We start from the raw sequence: 14,044 nt of genomic DNA, 5'->3' as shown, positions 1-14,044 counted from the left end.
GCGCCATCACGGCAAAGTCAGAAAACTTTGCTAAGAGAAGCACAAGCAAAGCAAAGGGTCTTATCTCAGTCGCTTTATTTCAGATGGAAGCATAAATCATATAATTTACTCTGTATTGATTTACAAGGAGAAAAGTCCAAAATCAATTTGTGCCTCAAACACGAGCCAGCGGGGCAATCACCTCCGACGTGGAGCAAAGGGAGAAAACATGAGGAATTTTATAGGAAGTGACTCAAAGTTTGAGTATTAAAACAATCTGGAGCTCAGATCGAATGATCGGCCAAATTAAAAACATCAAAGAGCCGCAAAAGTGAAACCAACAAACGAGAAGTGATGATCTCATAAACTGAACAAGAAACATGAAAAAACCCAAAACTGTTACTACTGTATGATTATTATTATTGTTGTTGTTACACTGATTCACTGGATAATGATTTCTTTCTTTTTCCCACTATAATTAGAAACTAACTTTGATTATTTGGATGTAAATCATCCAAACTTACAGATTGATCTTTACCTTTATTACCAGACAAAATCCAAACAGTTCAGAACTTTCGTTATCATTATTATTATTATTATGGTGACATTTTATAGGGGAATTAACCATCGTCATTAAATGATAATTGAACAGTTATACTCTTAGATTAGAACTTCACTGACTTGAAGTGTCGGGGCTTCTAAATCCGTAGAAAAATGCTTTGGGCTTCATCCTGAGTCCCCCTCTGCGCGGGCGTCAGATGGTGTGTTCTGGAGGTGTGCGTCCGCACCGAGGGTCATTCTGGTCAGCGGCCTTCTAAGTGGCATCTAACGTGCCGCGGAGCTGGAGTGTAAAGGGTCACCGATCGGGTCGCTGCTAAACAAAGTTCATCACAGGTCGTTAACACTGAATTTCATTCGTCCGGTGCTGCAGCTCGGAGAGACGGCGAGCTTCAGGGCAGAGGACAGGACGCCATCAAGTCTGTGAGTTCAAACAAAAATGAGGAAAGAAAAAGAAAATGACTTGTGTTACCAGAGTGTGAGAGAAACCTTATCGTACAGGATGAACTGTTGAGCCAGGATTCAACAACCAAAGTTTTCTCATTTCCAGCTTCAGGTGGTTTTGGTTTGAGCCTCGTTAACGTATCAGGTTATTTTACTGTCTTTCATCAAATCATTTACATGTTTTTCACATGATGAAAACTTCAAGAAAGCAAACTTTGGTCCCACACTGAGCGAGTCTGATGTTTCAGATTAGAGAAGGAAGCCAATCGAGTCGTTTTAGATTAATAATCATTTTACTTTAAACTTCAGAAACCAAACCGTCATTAACGATTTACGGCTGTTGTTTAAGACCTGCGTTCAGCATCTGTGTTTGGTTTCTAATATTTTATCTTTGTTAAGATTTTGAACTTTGACTTCAGATTATGTTGTGGATTATTTTCAGAGTATTAAAGTTCAAATTGAACATTATTTGTTTGACTTTGTTACTTTTTCAGAGGTTTGTTACTTTTTTACACTATTGTTTATTTTTCCAGATTACTGTTACTCTCTTAAATAGAATCTGTTACATCGTTCAGATTGATTGTTACTTTGTTACTGTTACACACTAGAATCACCTTTAAAATGGACTATTGTTTCTTTGTAGCTAATATTTTTGAAGTAAAACGGCTCAGACTGTATAAAATGATTAAAACACTGACTGCACTGTTTTTCACCTACATGGCGAACGTTAACTTAAAGATGTGAGTGAGCGTCTGTCTGTCTCACTGTGAGCTCTCGACGCAGCTCGTTTGACTCGTTTTTATTGTTTTATGTTTGGTTTTTTAAATGCTCGATTCATTTACCATTCAGCTGCTTTACACAAAATAAAGAAATCACAATTTTCATATTGTTGATGGAGCAAACCCAGAGACAGTGAAAGACCATCCACCAACCCCCCAAAAACCTGCAGCTGCTTTGGTTTTTCATTGAACTGACTGGTGTTTATTAGGCTGATGAATTTGAACCATTAAATTAAATGGGCGACCGTGGCTCAGGGGGGTTGGGAAGCGCATCTGCAACCGGAAGGTCGCCGGTTCGATCCCTGGGCTCTCTGTCCTGGTTGTTGTGTCCTTGGGCGAGACACTTTACCCTACCTACCTCCTACTGGTGTTGGCCAGAGGGGCCGATGGCGCGATATGGCAGCCTCGCCTCTGTCAGTCTGTCCCAGGGCATCTGTGGCTACAACCGTAGCTTGCCTCCACCAGTGTGTGAATGTGCGAGTGAATGAATAGTGGAATTGTTAAGCGCTTTGGGTGCCTTGAAAAGCGCTATATGAAATCCAATCCATTATTATTAAGAGTTTTCAAAATCCTGAATTTAGCCCATAAACTCTCCTCTGAAACCAAAAGATGGCACTCACTCTCATTTCAAGTCCGAACTGATAATGTAAAAAAAAAAATTGATTATTTTTACTATTTCAAAGGTCCCCGATTTATGTTTTTAATTTTCGTGGCTGAATTTTATTGCTTCATTTCCCTTTTTGATAAAAATACAACACTTTAAACTGTGACTTCCAGGTGTGTAAGGATGTTACAGTTATTAATGTCAGCGTTGTGTTTTTGGGGTTTCTGTGTGAAAGCCAGACACTGATGTTGATGTTTTGTGAAATTAAGCAAAAAGGTTTGAAGTTTTTATAATGTAGTCGTTCACGTGAGGTTTTCCACTCGAAGAAGAAAATAATCCACAGTTTTCATGAGTGAGTTTTGCAGAATTAGAAGCAGAGTTTATGATCTCGGTTTTATTTAAAATTAAAGCGAATGATTAAAACCCTCAAACAACCTTTACAGCATCAGCAGGTCACGTGAGCACAGACCCACCTCAGGTCGAGCTCATCGTCACTAACACGAGCACTGAGACGGACAGCTAACAGCTAACGCTAACAGGTTGTGTCACATCGTTGTTGTTGTTTATGACTGACGTGTGCAGAGCTGCAAACACCCGGATGGGTGTGCAGCTTTTTAAAAGATGACAAACCCCCTCGAGGATGAGAAACGCCACGAGGACACGAGGAGGAGGCGTGCTGGTAAGAAAGCACCGCTATGACACTCTGATTTGTTTCAGGTGAACAGATGCTGACGTATTGAGGAGACAGTTTTTAGTCTAATTTGCACACATAGAAGCTATTTCTGAAGCGATGAAATTTTGTTGCAGAAAGAAACTTCTTTAAACTGAATTTTGTATTTGATACTTTTTGTATGTGTAAAGAAATCCATGAACTTAAAAACGTAACAGCTTCAGATGGTTTTAGTCTTTTATCTCATGTCTCAAAATATCTTCAGAATCAGGAAAGAAAAGTCAGAGCTGGAGGAAATAGACTTCAACACAAGTTATTCTGAATCATAAACGCGTTTCAGGGTTTAAACAGAGCTGGAAGTGTTGGTTTGTTTGATTAGACACCAAAGATTCTGCCTGTCAGGATGTGGTGATTTCCAAGCAGCCAGAATGCAGCACTGTGTGAATGCAGCAGGTAAAATCATGTGGAACAGTGCAAACATTAATCTCAGGTAAAGTCTGAAAGAAATGAAACGGTTCAAAAATTATTTTGTTTTATTCTGATTTTCATTTTGAAATTTGAATATTTAAAAAGTTGTTTTTGGTGAAACAAAAAAATAAAAAAATTAACCAACTTTAAGAAAATGCTGATTTTAAAACAAACAGACTCCTAAAAACTGTCAAATGCTAATTTGAACCTTTTCTCTTTGCAGAATTCATGTAAAATATTGTTTTTACCCTTTTTATTTATTTATTTATTGTTTTTGTGGGCGGAGCCTGGCACATCTCCACCTGCAGACGTTCAGTCATCGTGGAAAAAAAACTGTTTTACCTGTATTCAGCTTTATCCACAGATATCAGGAGGTTACTGTATGAATGCAGAAGATTTTTTACTGAAATGTTTTATATTTGTTTGACTTTTTCATAGCTGTTAGTGAAACAGGACAGTGCTGGTATTTTAAAAAAACACTGAAATGTAATGAAGTTAAAAAATATTAATCTGCAACATAAAACTTTAAAAGTTTAAATGTTATGTACACACAATTTACAAATGTGTTCATTTATTAAAGGAACAATTTAAAGTATTATATGGCAGAAATTATTACGAAACATTTTGTAATTTTTATTGCAAAAGTAAAACTAAGCTGTTAGCCAGTAAAATGTATTTTTAATGTATTTATTTTAATCTCTCAGGAAAATGTTGGTACTTAAATATTTAAATGCAAAAGGACGGTTTGCACACATTCGTTTTCAGACATCAACGAACCTAAAACGGCAAAACTGGAAAGTTAATTTTCTGTTTTGTTTTTTTTAATTACGTTTAAAATTTTTGAAGTGTAACTTTTTTTAACCAAAAAGGAAACGGGAACTAAACTGGCATAAATGGAAATAATAATAAGGAATCTCATTTTTTTTATACATCTAATAAAATTTTGGCATTAAATGTGATTTTGAATAAAGACAAAGACGTCCTGGTGACTGTTCTTCGTCTTCTGCAGAGAAACATTCAGAGCTGATGGAATCAGTCGGGCAGGATTTTAGACTTTACAGCACACAAGAGGAATGTAGAGCAGCCAACCAACCAACCCCCCTCCATCGCACACATACGAATGTAAAACAGCACCAACACGCTTTAACCCCATTAAGACGCGGCTTTAAATAACTTCCTGCTCCTGTGTTTTGACAAATGACTCACTTGCTCACAACATGATGAAAAAATACCCACTCGGTCGTTCTTTGATACTCAGTATTTACACATATTGTGTCATTTCTACTCATTTCTATTACTGTTGCAAAACAGTAAAGAAGAAGCAGGTTTCTGCTCATCAAACATCAGATTTTGTCTTCGGTATTCTAACACAGATGTTTCCTCTGGTTTTAATCATTTGCACGTTTTTGTAGTTAAGATAGTTTGTTATGATCAGAAGATGTAACAGCAAAGAGAAAGCAAGCTGATTGATTTCTTTTAAAGGATTAACAAAAGGCCATAAATTGCTTTAACGAGCTGTGATTGTACCAAACATCCTGGAGTCCTCCAATCTCTAAATTTAACACCTCAGACCTGCTCTAATGGCACGATTAGGCTCCCGTGAACCTTAAATTTGGTCATTAAACTCCTAATCTGGGAGATTTCAGGCTTCACTTTGGTCTTTCGAGATCACGTTTGGTTGTTTTGACACGTAAAGTTGTTCGTTCTGCGTCACTTTTAATCTTCGTGTCACTATGAAAAGTTTACAGGGCTTCGTTTCCTAAAGCAAAAAGGTTAAATGCGCGTTTGAGCGGCTTCGACACGTCAGTTTGGTTTTTTCTGCCAGCCGTGTTTTCTTTCGAGCTTTCATTTGTTGGAGTTGAATCGCTCGCGCGGCGGTCGTCGGGTTTTGGCAGCGACCGATGGCCTTGAACTCTCGGTGGCCTTTTTTAAGGGCATCGACTTTGCACGGCAGCCAAAATGCAGCAAAACTGTTCTGCTGTATTTTCAAACAAACAACGCAGGAAATGGGAAAAAAAGCTCTGACCCGGGCGGCCGCAGCGCCGCTCTCACCCCGCCCCCTGGTGAAGATCGCGTGCAGAATCTAGGCAACCCTGAGCGTGCTGAGGGAGCGCTCGCTGTTGCGATGTGACCTTCCGTTCCCTTCGCCAAACAGCCTGTCGATGTGGGGGCTGCCCGACTTACCGAGCATGCCCAGTAGCGTCCGCAGCGTTTCGTGACAACACTAATAGTCTGCATGGATCACTGGCACGCAGAGTCACTTCTAATTAGAATTATCTCAATCTTCTGCAGGATTTCAGGCGTTTTTTCTCTTTTTTCGTGGAGCACCGCCACCTGAGTGGTCCACCCAAGTGCCAGTTTCCCCTCTGACTCCGCCCCCTGCTCCCTGCCTCTGAACCGTCACTCGCTTTCCGCAGCCCGGCCTCCCTCCCCTCCCCCAGCTTTCCTTTCCTACTATGAAACAAGAAAACACAGGAGGGGGAGGAAGGGGGCGATCCTGACCCGCTCTTCATCCTCACCTCGTGGCTTCACACTCTATTACCTATGCGTGCTTCATCTCGACCGCGTGTTTGCTGCACGTTCCTGGCCCTCCATCCATCGTTCCTTCCTTCCCGTCTTATGACCGTCTGCTTTCACGCAAATGTCTGCAGGTTTTCCAGACGTACAGTTAAAGTCAGCCGCCTTCCCTCCAGCTGACCCTCTCCTGAGACGTCAGCCATTTTTAACCCACTTCCTCCATCCAACAGAGGAAGGCAGCAGGGAGTCGAAATCAGAGAGGAGGTGAAAAGTGATGGATGTCGCCTCAACCAGCTCGGATTATAGCTGGTACCTCACCGAGTAGCTAAAAGTGGGAGGAAAGGATTCATCCTCTGCCGATTAACTCTGTTGTTTCTTTAAAACCACCTTCGTTTGTCCGGGTTTAATCTCCGTTTCCTCCCCCGACACCCTCCTCTGAAAGGAAAGCACAAAAAGCTGCAGGGCTCCAGCTTTACGAGCAGGAGGTCAAAGGTCAGAGTTTCACTCAGAAAACACCTCAAACAGACAAATAGAAATCTTCACAGCTCCACTCAGGATGAGAGAAAACTGCGAGAACGCTGGACAGTTTCAGACGAGTCGAGAGCAAAAGTTCAGACGACTTTCTCTGATTTTTACGCCCGAAAAGCCGAAGAGTTCAGAAGGGAAGGCGAGGCCGGATTTTAACTGTCCGCCGACAGACAGACGGACGGGCCGGCGGGGCTCAGACAGGCAGGGAGGGAAGAGCGAAGAGACAGAAACGAGAAGAAAGCGTCAAGCCGGGCAGACGGCCGGTCAGTCAAAGAGACAGAGAGACAGACAGGTGTGTGCAGCGATCGGACGGCGAGATTTAAACAGGCAGGCAGTCAGACGGACAAACTGCCCAAGAGTTAGACGGACAGGCCGAGAGACAGGCGCAGGTAACGCTTCCTCAGAAACACGCCGCAGATCTGAGAGGCTTTTTTCACGTTTGGGTCTGAAACTGTCCGAGGTTTCGGGTAGCAGCGAGCGTGGGGGGCGGGTTTTTGTTTCTCGTCTGCAAATCTGTGAAATCAGATTAAACATGTTGAGTTTTAAAGGCTGATTCTGATGTCTGCTGATATTGTGTATTTGTCTCACTCTCAGCAAATCCCATGAAAGCAGCAGACCCACAGTAAATGTTCGCTACACCACCGTCTGATAGATCCTCTCATCCCTCTGCACCGCCCAGCCCCGCCACTGTTAGTTTCACCTCAGGTCACCTCGGCTTGCTCGGACACCGTCGCCAAAGTGTTTCTGAACCATCAGCATCATCCAGGTTTCCATCTTTTCCTTCCAAAGTCCAACCGAAAGCTCTTCTCCTTCTTTCTTTAACTCTTTAATCTCCACATGGAAGCAAAGTGGAATCAGCTGCTGCTGTCTGACTGAAAGCATCAGGAGACGTCTGTGGCAGAACCTGACGTGTTACGTGGAGGTCAGAGGTCGTGTAGAGGACCCAGCTGCAGGATGCTGAGGCAGGCAGGTAAAATCAAAAAGGTGAAACCCACAAAAACACGAAACATGAACAAGACGGTAAAACCATGAACTAAGCAGGAGACAGTCCTCCTGGATCACTGAAACAGCTGATTTGTATTTCCTGCTGTCGAGCAGGTTTTACACTCGCGTGCATCGTAACGTGCTTGTTTCTGGCTCCTCATCCTTTTATAATCCTTTAGTAATAATTCACCTTCCTGTAACATGTAACTAATCAGACTGCCGGGACAGACGGGCCGACATGTGGACGTTTCCACAGCCGAGCGGCTCCAACAGAGGACATGCAGCGGTTTCACTGAACCTGTCGTCACATCAGGAGGACTCCCTCATGCGTCACCTACAGTGAGATCATGCTGGCACACCAAAACTCTACCAGCGCTAAACGTCCGAACAAATCCTGGAACGATTTCATCCCGTTTGTTCCAGATTATTGGGAACTTTCTGAGAAAGGTCTGCTGGTAACATGGCGGTCGGTTTCACAGCTGCTGAAGGATGGTGAAGGTGATGAAGGAGAAGCTCTCCACAGAGGAGGCAGCGGGACGTGGAAACTGTATTCGACCAACAGATTTGGGTTTTTGGCTGGGTGTAAAGTCGTGAATGGACGTTATTAAGCAGAGACTCCAAAGATTCTCTGCTTCTAGCTTCTCAAATTGAACATTTCATTTATTCAAAAATGTGATTGAAATTGTGGATTTTTCACTGGCAGGTCATCTGCCTCCATCATCTGAGGTCTTCCTCTTTCCTTCCTGTGCGGCAGCTCCCCTCTTCACATGTTCAAGTTTTATTATAATGATTCATTGTTAAATAATTGAATCATGGCCATAAACACCGGGCTAATTTGTAATAATAAAAAGGTTTTGTTCCACTTTTACACACAGAAACCGACATCAGAAGGTGGATGAAGCAGGAGAACATGGTGTGTTTGTAGGGCAGGCATCACAGAGGAGACGGAGCAGAGGGGACGAAAGCAGGACACGGCCGATGGAGTGTGCAAAGAGAGGAGGTGGAGGATGGTAGAGCGGGAGGATGGTTGGTTAGTTGGTTGGAGGGGGAGGATGAAGAGACACGATAACAGCAGGAGGGAGGAAACAGCAGATGAGATGAAGACTGCAAAGACTCGCGGGGGGAGTAGAAGGTTCATGGAGCTGGCATTTGGAGGACAGGAGCAGGCTAACGAAGGAAAGGTGAAACTGAGACTAATGAATGAAGGGGGGGGGTGAAGTCACGAGCTCGCCCTCAGTGCCCGTCGGCCTCCTCAGGCTCGATGATTATTGACGTGTTTCTGAAAGAAATGCATCGTGGGAAATGTGGTCGAAACATGGCATGAAACTGTTCTAAGATGTTTTCTCCAATAAATAAATGGAAATGATATTTATTATGGAGAGCAGTAACTGCAAGCCAAGGACACAGGTAACAACTTCTAACACTGTAAACATTGTGTGTATATCATTTATTTGTACTTTAATAAGATCGATAGTTCCTTTGCACTGAACGGGACTGTGTATGATTTCGTTGTGTTTTTTCAAAATAAAGATTCTGATAAAAACTAAAGGATGTGGAGGATTAACGAGGTAAATATATCAGAGGACAGATGCTCAACCTGAGGCGGGAATATCAGTCAGCTACAAACCTCTGCTCAGTGAACGGATGTCTTTATAGAAATGTGTTTTTAGGGAACGTGGGTGCACCGTGATTGGCCCACCTGTAAGTCCGTCAGCTGTTTGAACATGTGAGCGCAGGAAAGCATCAAAAACATTAGTAAAAAAAATTAGAGACAGCTGTGATCGTCATCCAAATCCCAGCGAGGCGACAGGCGGTGCCGACATCCAGCAGTAACAAGAACCATCAAAAGTTCCTGTGAGAAAGAAACGAGTACGAGGAAATAAAAAAACCCACAGCGGGGATGTTTCACAGCTGCAGAGAGCGCGCACCCCAGAGGAAGCTTTGAGGTTTTATTCATTTAAGTAAGTGATTGAAGTAAAAGCACCACCTTCCTCGACCTAAACACCGACGCTTTTGTTCGTGAAGGAGCGGCAGGTGTCCAGACCTGAACCTCGACCTCTGGGGCTTTGCAGGGCCACCATCCACCCCGAACACCTCCAACTCACTCGTCCACGACAGCTGAAATGTGACGTCTTTATTTTAACCGTATTTATTCCCACAACAAAGCGTCTCACTGGGATGTTTGAGATCAGCGGCGTGTTTAACCTGCAGAACCTGACGGGTCATCTTTGGACGTGTTTTCACTGATTAGCGGTAACAGATGACATGATTCACTTCCTACATTTTTATTTCTGTATTTTTATTTCTGCACAAACAAACATGTCTGACTCTGACCTCGAGCTACAGATCACATGACCCTGAGCCGAGAGCTTCCTCACTCCTTCATCCTGCTTCGTCTTCATCGGCTTTTATTGTCCTTTATAATCATGTTTTTATCATTTCTGTTGTTTTTCACATGTTATTTGTACTGTTTTTGTAACTTTGTGGCTTTTATGAACATCCCGGTTCAGTGTTTCCACGTCTGTCAAAGCACACTTGTATAAATAAAGTTATTATTTATTGCTGTTGTTATTGATTTGGGGAGAAAAGGGAAAGGAACAGGAAGTGATGGGAGGGCGAAGCAGAGCTGTAGGAGAGAAGGAGGAGGAGGAAAAAGGAGGCGAGAACACGAGGATAGAGGAGTGAGAGGAGGAGGTGAGGCAGGTGGGTAAACCAGGATCAACTAAAGGCCTCTGTGCTGGAAGAGGGCGTGGCCAGCTTGACCTTCCTCTGCGCCCTCCTCTGCCTCCACCCCCGTAGAGCCCCGAGTGTTCATGGGAACTTTCTGCAGCCAATAAGAGCTCACTGGAAACCAGCATGTAGACCAATGAGATCCTCTGGAAACCACCGACCCTTCCTTCACTCGTCCTCCTCCTCTTCTTCGTCCCCTTTTTCTTCTTCTTCTAAGTATTTGCATTCAGGCCCGTTGCGTGACCACTAATCACCTCAGAGGTCGAAGCGGCTCGAGCAGCTGGGCGCCGTCCGCCGCCGCCGCAGCTCTGATCAGCTGATCGGCTTATTAACCACAAGCTTGGCTTGTGGTTAATAATGTCGCGGCAACGGCGAGATGTTTCGCTCCGAAAGGACACTTCCCCCTGCCGCTGAGGGGTGGCGCCGTCTGAGAGGTCAAAGGTCACAGCCAGGGGTTAGGCGCTGCGGCAGTAAACACGACTTCCTGTAAATGTTTGAGGAGAAGCTCGTGAAGACGTCGAACTTTAAAAATTTCATTTTATATCCATCAGGTTCACTTCAAACTGTGTGATGGGATGTTGGCACGCACAGGCTTCCATACATGGAAACACGCACATCCTGATTTTACATCCGAGGACGTGACGCAGAATAAACACTAATGCAGTTTTTTTACCTGAAATATTCATCAGCCATGACTGTTCCCACATGAACACACAATCTGTGTTTTACACACAAACACATTTATTGGCATTTCAGGGTTTGCAAACCTTAAAATAAGCACAGCTACATTAAAAACCACTTTGATACATTTACTAAATACTGGTTTTAAACCAGTGGTCTAACTGGGTCACTGTGCATTCATAACGTAACACTAACGTATCATCGATTATTAATGAGCTCGTGAAATGAACGGAAAGCATCCATCCAGCCTGCGTTCACTTTAAAAATGATAATTTTATATGAATTCAAATTAGCAGCTAAAACCTATAAAAGTGGTGCAGATCTATTTTAATTTAATTTAGTTTAATGTGTCATTCTGTGTGTTTGTTTCTGATTAGAATTTAATTTTTTGTGGTTTTTGGCTGATTTTTTTTTAAATAATTCTAAAATGTGCTTTAGAAATAAACTTGACTTTTAATTAAATTAAAGTAAAAACAATTATTGGACTTTATATTCACATATTTTTAGTCATTTATGTAAAATGAAAAATCACTGATGGATTCTTTAAAGTTATCTTAAAAATAAAAATAAGATTTTTTTTGTTTATTTTGGTGAAACAGGAAGCCAGGAACAAGTCCTTTACTTTTTCTTTTACAATATGAATATTAATGCAAGTTACAGACTGGTTTGTTTTTGCAGAGTTTTTAATGTTATCCTGACACAACATATAATAATGTAATAATAATACTTTCCTGTGTCAGCAGCGGCGTCTCGGTGTGATGACAGGATGACAGGAGAGCTGTTCTTCAGCTGTGAACAGCACAAATCTGTACTTTGGTCTTTTATTAATCAGCCTAACAAAAAGAAACAAATAAGCAATAACATTAATAATAAAAGCCTCGCAGGTCTGCGGAAAACGCGCAGAGCGTTTGATCGTTTTGCGCTGTTCTCGGTTTGAGAATTTTTTTTCTTTTTTCTTTGATCCCAGCTGACTCTTTACTTTCTTTTTCTTTATTTCCTGGTTTTCATAAAAATCATTTTATTACTTTTTACAGAATAGTACCCTTTTTTTTTTTCTTTAATTCAGAATTTTCTGAGGGTTTTATTTTTTCCGTTTGAGTCTCGAGCGGCTTCTTTGTCTTCGGAATAAAAATGAAACGTGTTTCAACTTTTTTTTCTCCTCCGAACAACAAGAAAATAAAGAAATCTATGTTTCCTTTAAGAGTGCGAGAAGCAGCTGCCGAGGCTGAAGTCTCAGTTTGGAAGCAGGAAAACAAACCTGGAGCCTCGACACGGAGATCAGGCTGTTTGTTAAACGTCTGGAAGAGAAATAAAGGTTCAAGTTTGAGACTTTTTAAAAAAGGAAACCGTAACTTCGTCCGTCAGAGTGAGGAGACAGAAACGCAAAAACACGGACGGCACAGATATTTTTTTAAATGATTTAGTATTATTTAGTTATTACCGGAAAAAACGTGTTTTTAAATTTAAAAAAAAATGATTTTGATTTGATTTTTTTCGTAAAATAAAAAAGAAGCAGCAAAGAGTCACAGTCAAGTTACCAAAGTGGAAACTTTGATGGTTTTCCTGCAGTGAGCAGCACTGAAATCAGCCAATTATTCATGATTTTCACTTTAGAATAATAAACTGTCCGAAGGACAATTATGCATATGCGATTATGAATATGATTAAGCAGCTAAAACTTATTAGCTGATGGAATAATACTTTTTAATTAAGTTTAAATTACATTAGAATTAATTAAAGTTTGTCTGAAGAGCTTTTTATACGTTTTTAAATAAGTTTTGAAGTTTCTCCTGTTTGAAATTGTATGTTTGTGTATTTGCATAATTGTGCAAAGAAATAAATTCTTTAAAGTGACAAATCAGAAAACACGTTTTTGTTTCAGATAATAAATAATAATGATGAACATTAAACAGATATTATAGCTTCCATGAGACTTTGTCTGGAATAAAACACAGTTAAACTTTAATGTGTTTTTTTTTTCTTCTGTTAACCAGAAAAATAAATCCGAACTAATAAAGTTTTGAGCTCATGGATGTGAACTTTATGAAAACAGTTTTCAGAGAGTTTATGAAGCTGTGAGCAGGCGGGCAGACAGAGGTGAGCTTAGCTACGATCACATCCACAAGCACCAAAACTGACCACACTGATCAGTAATCAGATTACAATGACAACAGTTAGTGTGTGTGTGTGTGTGTGTGTGTGTGTGTGCAGCTGTAATCAGGCTGTAGTTATGATGCTAAAACAGAACATTGATCATGATGAATCTGAACTTTGCTGCTAAAAACATTTCTAAAGTTTATTAAATTATAGATTAACCATCAGAAAGTGTGAGTACATAAACAAGTGATGGAAGCAGCATTTATATTATTTACTTAAACAAAAGAAACAAAAGCATGCTGTGGTATGCTAATAATCTTCTTTTAAAAGTAATTTTAACCTTAAATAAAATAAAACACTACCACATGTTTATTACTTTACATTTATTGGTGTATTTGTTCAGACGGAGACGCTTTTAGCTGTTTTTATACAAAGTTTCTCGATTTTTAATCTTTAAAAATGCAAAAAATCTTTGTTGTTTGTAAGAAGGAGGAATAATGACAATAAAGGAGCAAAATGCACAAAAATAAATAAATGAAAAGCAAAATTAAAAAATACAACACACATGGGATTTTATTAAAAGCAGTCCAGACGTGTTTTAATTGTAACACTCGCTCTGGGAAAACTGACAGACTGAAAGTAAAAGTCATTTCACCAAAATGCTCTGAAGCAGCACATGAACGGACACGTGTTGGGACTTTTATTTTGTAGGAGGCGTGTGGCTCTTGGCTCCCGGTGGTGTCGGGCATCGTGTCGCCGAGGCTCATTTTAGTGACACTGTGGATGAAAACAACATCCGCCGCGTGCCCAAACTGCGAAGACGTTGCTGAGAATTAGAGGATAATTAGGCAGAAAAAAAACGAGCTGACCAGCGGCCGTTTGCTCACATCCCATTTCTTCTCCTCAGCTCAGCGTAATCTGAGAGGACGCCCCGGGCTGCACTTTACAGTTTGAGACGAGTTTAAAGAGGGGAGGAAAAAAACCCAAATACAGCAACCTGTTATC

The 14,044-nt window shown here is 41.3% G+C and overlaps 2 long non-coding RNA genes across 3 annotated transcripts in view; one reads left to right on the top strand and one right to left on the bottom strand.

Moving 5' to 3' along the window:
• Positions 1 to 100: 100 nt before the first annotated feature.
• LOC102079163 (uncharacterized) overlaps positions 101 to 14,044 on the bottom strand; it is a 46,830-nt gene continuing 32,886 nt past the window's right edge. The window contains exon 4 of the long non-coding RNA XR_269717.4: positions 101 to 958. This is a non-coding gene — a long non-coding RNA (uncharacterized LOC102079163). The remainder of the gene's footprint in view (positions 959 to 14,044) is intronic.
• Positions 2,818 to 10,504, top strand: LOC102078897 (uncharacterized). 2 transcript variants are annotated; one of them, XR_269713.4, is made up of 4 exons: positions 2,818 to 3,043; positions 7,142 to 7,313; positions 7,392 to 7,517; positions 8,407 to 10,504. It is a non-coding gene; the product is annotated as an uncharacterized LOC102078897 (long non-coding RNA). The 2 variants fall into 2 exon arrangements; XR_003213617.1 differs by having other exon boundaries at positions 7,142 to 7,517.

Source organism: Oreochromis niloticus, linkage group LG13 (genome assembly GCF_001858045.2).
Source record: "Oreochromis niloticus isolate F11D_XX linkage group LG13, O_niloticus_UMD_NMBU, whole genome shotgun sequence".
NCBI lineage: Eukaryota > Metazoa > Chordata > Actinopteri > Cichliformes > Cichlidae > Oreochromis > Oreochromis niloticus.
Note: the sequence above shows the minus strand (reverse complement) of the source record. Positions and strands in the feature narration are given on the sequence as shown.